We start from the raw sequence: 8,070 nt of genomic DNA, 5'->3' as shown, positions 1-8,070 counted from the left end.
ATATATAGGTATATATGTGTTTATATATATGTGTGAGTGTGTGTGTGTCTGTATGTATAAAGGGATCAGGTTTGCTGGTCTGAGAGAGCCTGGTGAAACCCCTGAGACTATGGTCCCTCGCTGCCCTTCAGGTCTGAAGTTGAACCCACTCCTGTGGCTTCCAGCCAAACAAAAGACAGGCATATGAGCTGAGAATTTATTTTAGGAAGATACACTCCTTGGAGAGATCAATCTTGGGAAAATAGAAGGGCTGTGTATGCACAGGGAGACAGCTCTGGGGGCAGGAGTGCATTGGAGGGAAGGACACAGGGAAGAGGTAACTATGGGGAGGAAGTGGGAGAGGAGCTGTTGCATTGTAGTAAATTGTAATCAATTTCATGAGACAAAGTATATGTGAACTGCTGTATGGAAAATGAGTTTGCTCTGTAAACTTTCACCCAAATCACAATAAAATAATAATAAAAAAGTGTTTCTGTCAATCTTTCACCCATGTTACGGAAAAACTACAGGGTCAACATTTCATTTACTCAAGTTGTCTTTTCATATTAAAATAATACTTGTTATATATTTCCTCTGAGGTATGTGTCAAACAATTAAGTAACATTACAACATGCCTTCTATTATAAAATCAATGTGTGTGCAAAACCAAATTGACTTCCATTAGTATTCTCAACACACTTCATCTGTACTTCTGAATCTTCAATGGACAGCACTTTCCAACACCAAAGCCTTCTAGTTCTCTCCCCTGGAGCCTACTTGTGCCCAGAAAGTAGATTTTATTATATCACACTACAACTAAGAAATGGAGCACTTTGGTGGTGCAAACAATTAACTTGTTCAGCTCTTATCCAATAGGTTTGAAGTTCTCCTCCACTCAGAGGCACCACACTTAATAGTGACCCATCAAAATTCCAATGGACAACAGTTCTACTCTGAAACACAGAGGGTGTCCATGAGTTGGTATAAAGTTGGTGTCCACTTCATAGCACTAGAAAGTAGCTTAAGAAACAGCTGCTGCCTCACTCCTTCAGTATATAAATGAAGAGTTCCAAAATATGGAAATTGACTTTCTTATAGTACAAAACAGGGAGAGAGGCTGGACAAGAATTTAGTATTCCTGAAATATGATATCACACAGCATCTATATTCTAAATTGAGCCCTCTCTTCTAAAGGTCTCTTTTAGTAATGCAAATCATTTCAAATTTCCTTTCTTATAAGAGCAGATTAACCTACTCTGGTTTTCATAAAGTGGGTTTATCTTAGTTTGTGTGCATAGGTTTTTCCTCTTAATCTGAGTAACCACTACCATTAACGCATCATCCACCTTGCAATGTGCCTTGTGGGTATCACTACCAAAATGCCTTTTTACTGAGAATGAAGCTGGGGTTCGTCGAGGCCAAGCACTTGGCCTAATCATTTTACCTAAATGGCAAACAGGATTGAATTCAATTTCCAGCTCTGACTCCAGAACCTAAGCTTTTAACATGAATGTTCTATATCTTCAGATAAGCAAAAGTTTTCATTAAAACATATCTGCAAACAAATGAGGTTTGAGGCTGGAGTAATTGTTCCCAAATCCTCACTGACTTGGAAAACTTTTCATTATTATTGTCAAGTATACTCAGGATCATGCGTTCAAATCCTCTTACCCATTATATAAATGCATAAAAAAAGAAAGCCTATAATGTATATTCATCTGTGCTGTGTTCACTGTTTAGATTAATTTTTCTGGAATTTTGAAAAAGAGATAGGCATCTTAATAAAAGAAGCAAAAGCCATAACTCCTTGGATAGAACTTTTACTCTCTCAGTGGCTCTTCCCTTTACATCTTAAAGATCACACTTACCTTCATTGGAGCTCTGGTGGCATAGTGCCTAAGGCATTTGACTGCTAATCAGAAGGTTGGTGGTTCAAGCCCACCAGCCACTCTGCAAAAGGAAGACTGGGCAATCTACTTCTGTAAAGACTTACCGACTTGGAAACTCAAAGGATGTCACTATGAGTTGGAATCAATTTGATGACAATGAGTTGTTTTTTTTTTTTTTTTCCTTTATTACCTAGTATTGCTGTCACAGAAATACCACAAGAGGCTGTTCTAACAAACAAAAATTTATTTTCTTATAGTTTAGGAAGTCCAAATTGAGGGTGTGAGGGTATAGGCTCTAGGGGAAAAGTTTTCCCTATTAGCTCTGGAGGAAGATCCTTGTCCCTTCCAAGCTTTTGCTCCTGAGCAGTCTTCATGTCACTTAACATCTCTCTTTCCCCATCTCTGCTTTCTTCTCTTTCCATAATAACTTGGTTTATATCTCAAAAGAGATTGACTCCAGATAAACCCTACATTAATCTTACCTCATTAATAGAAGAAAAGACAACCCATTCCAAAATGGGATTATAACCACAGCATAGAGGTTAGAGCTTACAAGGCAAATTTTTGGTAACACAATCCAATCTGTAACAATGGTTATTTGCTATATATCCCACATTAAGCTGATTGTCTCACTTTTAATACATAAAAATAATTATACATGACTATTCCTGGGTTAAATGTTTCTATTACTATATAATAAATACCCTAAAATTCAGTGGCTCAAAACACATTTTGCAGGAATTTGTAAGCTGATCTTCAAATTCATATGGAAACTCAAAAGGATGCAGAATAGTTATAACAATCTTGGAAAAAAGTTGGAGGGCTTACACTTCCTGATTTCAAAACATACTACAGAACTACCATAATCAATATAATGTGGTAATGGTACAATAATAGATATATCAATAAATGGCATACAATTGAAGTTAAAAAAGAAAACCTCATACTTGCAGCCAATTGATATTTGACAAGGCTGTCAAGAAAATTAAGTGGAGAAAGAATAGTGTTTACAATGAATGATCCTGGAAAAACTGTGTAGCCACATGTAAACAAATGTACCTGGATCTCTACCTTATACCAAATATGAAAACTGATTCAAAGTAAATCAGAGATCTAAATACAAGGGATAAAACTGTAAACATAGGTGTATAAGTTTTCATGATCTTGGATTAGGCACTGGTTTAGTAGAAATATCATCAGTTGCACCACCAACAGAAAAAAAAAGAAATAAAACTGGATATCACCAAAATTAAACAAAAATGAAATTGTGTTTTAAAGCACACCATCATTAAAGTGAAAAGATAGTCCACAGAATAGGAGTAAATTTTTGATCATATATCTAAGAAGACATTTACATCTAAAAGATGTAGAAGTATTTCAATTCAATAATAAAAAGACAAATAACCTAACAGGAAAGTGGAAAATGATCTGAATAGATAATTCTCCAAAGAAGATATGCCAACAACCACTAAGGACATGAAAAAAATAAATGAACATCATTAGCCATTAGTAAAAACTACAATGAGGTACCACTTCACACAAAATAGAACGGCTAGTGATAGATAATAACAAGCATTGATAAGGATGTGGAAAAATGGGAGCTCATACATTTCAGGTAGGAATTTAAATGATACAGCCACTTTAGAAAACAGTTTGATAGTCCCTCAAAAGTTATATATGGTGTTACCATGCTATCCAGCAATTATGCTCCTAGATTTATTCCCAAGAAAAGTTAAAGCATCTATCTGTCATTCATCAGAGGAGCTCTGCTGGCACAATAGTTAAGTACTTGGCTGTTAAGTGAAAGGTCAGAGGTTTGAACCACCCAGCACTTCAGTATGAGAAAAAACCTGGAGCTCTTCCCCCATAAATATTCCAAACAAAAAACCCACTGCCACCAAGTCAATTCTAACTCACAGTGACCGCCATTGTGTTTCTGGAGGTAATAAATCTTTTTGGAAGTAGATTGCACCATCATCCTTTCATGGAGTGGCTGGTGGGTTTCAACCACCAACCTTCTGGTTAACAGTCAAATGCCTTAGGCATTGAGCCACCAGAGCCCATTCCCATAAATATTACAGTTTATGAAATCCTATAGGGCTGTTCTACTCTGTCATATAGGGCTACTGTGAGTCAAAATACACTCAAAGGCACACAACAACATCATTCATCCTAGAACTAAACATGCAACTGGCCCAGTTCCAACAGAAGTTATATTGTTGTTGGATGTGCTACTGCCCCAGGACAACTGTGCTCCACAGTGTTTTCAATGACTGATCTTTCAGAAATATGTCACCAGGCCTTATTCAAAAACACCTCTTGTGGAATCAAACTTCCAACCTCTCCATTAGCAGTTGAGTGCATTAATTGTTTCCACTGCCCAGGAAAACCTCTGATTTCTAAAGTTCATGTAAAATGTTTCTTAGGGCTTATATTAATCCAGATCATGGTAAGCAAGAAAGGGGATTCTGGAAAGCATAATCCCAGTTTAGCTAAACTGACAAAATACAAACTGACCCCAATTATCATTAAAGAATTGGAACGTGGGATAGGGAATGTTGTTCATTATACAAATTGCCTCTTGCCTCAATCAGAAATTCTAACTTGTTCTAAATTCCTTGGTCTAACACTTTCCTTAAATTTAAAGAACTTTCTACAAAGGGAACAGTCATTAACTCAGGGTTTATAAACTTCAGCTCTGTTGACGTCATGTGCTGAGTAATTATTTGTGTGGGGGTGCTATCCTGTGCATTGTGGTATGAACACTTTTTATATTACAGTGCACAGGAAAGCTCCCCACCCCCTGGCTTACACACACAGCATCTCTTGTCTCTAACAACCAGATGCCTCCTTAGTCTTGACAATTAAAAATGTCTCCAGATAACGTAAAAGACCCATCCCCTCAAGAGTTTGAGTGCAGAAAGTAGTCTCCAGTTGAGAACCATGGCCTTAAATGATGCTAATTATTGAATGACCTGGAGTTAGAAAACCAAAAGGGAAGAACATGCTCGACATTTCTCAAGCTGAAAAGAACTGAAGAAAAAAATCCAAGCCTTGAGTGGCAATATTGAAAGATTCTATGGGCAAAATATTGAATAATGCAGGAAACATCAAAAGTATATGGAAAGAATACACAGAGTCACTGTGCCCAAAATAATTGGTTGATATTCATCCACTTCAGGAGGTGGCATATGATCAAGAACTGATGGTATTGAAGGAAGAAGTTGAAACTGCACTGAAGGAATTGGAAAAAAAAAAAAAAGTCTCCAGGAATTGACAGGATACCCACTGAGATACTGAGATGTTTCAACAAACAAAAACTACTCTGGAGGTACTTACTTGTCTATGCCAAGAAATCTGGAAGACAGCTACCTGGCCAACTGATTAGAAGAGATAAATATTTGTTCCCATTTCAAAGAAAGGTGATCTTACAGAATGTAGAAATTATCAAACAATATTATTAATATCACATGAAAGTAAAATTTTGCTGAAGATAATTCAAAAACGGTTGCAGCAATATATTGACAAGGAATTTCCAGAAATGCAAGCTGGATTCAGAAGAAGATATGGATTATGGATTATTGCTGATGTTTGCTGGATCTTGGCTGAAGGCAAAGAATACCAGAAAGATGTGTATTTGTGTTTCATTGAAAATACAAAGGCATTCGACTATGTGAATCATAACAAATTAGGAATGACATTGACAAGAATAGGAATTCCGGAACACTTAATTGTGCTCATGAGGAACCTGTGCATAGACCAGGAGGGTGTCATTCTAACAGAACAAGGGGATACTGCATGGTGTAAAATCAGGAAAGGAGTGTGTCAGGGTTGTGTCCTTTCACCATACTTATTCAATCTGTACTCTGAGCAAATAATCTGAGAAGCTGGACTATATGAAGAAGAACGTGACATCAGGATTCAAGGAAGAATCATTAACAATCTGCAACATCAGATGACATAACCTTGCTTGCTGAAAGTGAGGATGACTTGAAGCACTTACTGATGAAGACTAAAGACTACAGTCTGCAGTATGGGTTACACCTCAACATAAAGAAAACAAAAATCTTCAGAACTGAACCAATAAGCAGCATCACAATAAATGAAGACTGAAGTTGTAAAAAACTTCATATTATTTGGTTTCAGAATCAACACCAATCAAGAAATCAGATGACATACTGCACTAGTCAAATCTGCTGCAAAAGACCTCTTTCAAGTTCTGAAGAGCAAAGATATCTCTTTGGAGACTAAGGTATACCTATCCCAAGCCATGGTACCATCAATCGCCTCATATGCATGTGAAAAGTGGTCAATGAATGTGGAAGACAGAAGAAGAGTTGATACTTTTGAGTTGTGGTGTTGGTGAAGAATGCTGAACATACCATGGACTGCCTTCTGAAACAAATCTGTCCTGGAAGAAGTGCAGCTGGAATGCTCCTGGAACCTAGAAAGGCCAGACTTCGTGTCACCTAGTTAGATCATGTTGTTTAAAGGGATCATTTCCTGGAGAAGGATATCATTCTTGGTAAAGTAGAGGGTCAGTGACAAAAAAGGAAGACCTCAGTAAGATGGATTGATGCAGTAGCTATCATCTCAAGTACAGCATAGATTATGAGGATGGCACACAACTGGTTGTTGTTTTATTCTGTTGTACACAGGAGTGCTATGAGTCAGAGCTGACTCAGTGGCACCTAACAACAACAAATATGCAGCATCCTTATTTTGGAATAAACTCACTTTTAGTTGAAAATAAACCAAACAATCAAACTCATTGCCATGGAGTTGATTCCAACTCATAATAACCCTCATTAGGTTTCCAATGAGTAAATATTTACAGAAGTAGATTATGTTGCTTATTCACACAAAACCACTGCCCCTGAGTCAATTCCAACTCATAGCAACCTTTTAAGACAGAGCAGAGCTGCACCATAGAGCATCCAAGGCTGTAAATCTTTATGGAAGCACACTACCTTATCTTTCTCATGCAGAACAGCTAATGAGTTTGAAGCACTGACATTTTGGTTAGCAGCCAAATGCTTTAACCACTGTACCATCAGTACTAGATATATTTACTTAAGTGATGCTTTTCAAATATGTAAACTCCTACTTTACATAAATTTTAATTCACTATATTAAGAGGTGAAAAGGGGCGGGAGGCAAGGCTAGGCCCCAAGCCCCCTAGAGTCAGAAAAGGGAGGGACCAGGAGTAGCCTTGGGGACCTCAGGAGTGGCAGAATATCCAGGTAAAAAGGGGCAGAAGGCAAGGCTAGGCCCCAAGCCCCCTAAAGCTAGGAAAGAGAGGGACCAGGAGCGGCCAGGGACCACAGAATGGCAGGTTTCAGGTAGGAATTGGGTACAAGGAGGGTGCAGACGTTTCCAACAACTAAGGGAGATGAACTTGTCTGTCACTTTGTCATCCTATGAGGCTTATATGGTGCTGTGAGGCTTGAGGCTGTGCCATGGGTGTTTCAGATGCCAGCAGAGTTGCACATGGTGCACAGGTTTCAACACAGCTTACAAACTAAGACAGACTAGGAAGAAGGAGGAGGCCATCCACGTCTCAAAAATTGGCCAGGGAAAACCTTAAGAATAGCAGAGAAACACTGTCTTGTTTCTCAGATACATTATTGGGCAACATTATGAATAGCTTTGAACATTATCTGACACAGTACAGGAAGACTAGTCCCTTGCATTGGAAGGCACTCAAAATAGGACTGGGAAAGAGCTGCCTCATTAGAGTAGAACAAATCTTAATGATATGGATAACATAAATCTTTCAGGACCTCAATGTACTGACATGGCATGACTCGTATCGAAGAGAAACGGCTACAAACATCCATTAATAATTAGAACATGGAATGTATGAAGTATGAATCTAGGAAAATTGGAAGTTGTCAAAAATGAAATGGAACGCATAAAGATTGATATCCTAGACATTAGTGAGCGGAAATGGACCGGTTTTGGCCATTTTGAATCAGAAAACTATATGATCTACTATTGCAGGAATGACAAATTGAAGAGGAATGGTGTGGCATTCGTCATCACAAAAGATGTTTCAAGATCTGTCTTGAAGTACAATGCTGTCAGTGATAGGATAATATCCATATACCTACAAGGAAGACTGGGAGCTCTGATAGCGTAGTGCCTAAGGCACTTGACTGCTAACCAGAAGGCTGGTGGTTCAAACCCACCAGCCACTCCG

The 8,070-nt window shown here is 38.1% G+C and overlaps 1 pseudogene; it reads right to left on the bottom strand.

The window, feature by feature from the left end:
- Positions 1-8,070, bottom strand: part of LOC103212093 — a 142,553-nt pseudogene that overhangs the window by 108,483 nt on the left and 26,000 nt on the right.

The sequence above is a fragment of the Orycteropus afer genome, unplaced genomic scaffold (genome assembly GCF_000298275.1).
Source record: "Orycteropus afer afer isolate SDZICR_OR568_19922 unplaced genomic scaffold, OryAfe1.0 scaffold00852, whole genome shotgun sequence".
NCBI classification, from domain to species: Eukaryota; Metazoa; Chordata; class Mammalia; order Tubulidentata; family Orycteropodidae; genus Orycteropus; species Orycteropus afer.
The sequence above is the reverse complement of the archived record's forward strand: the minus strand, read 5'-3'. Positions and strand labels throughout refer to the sequence as shown.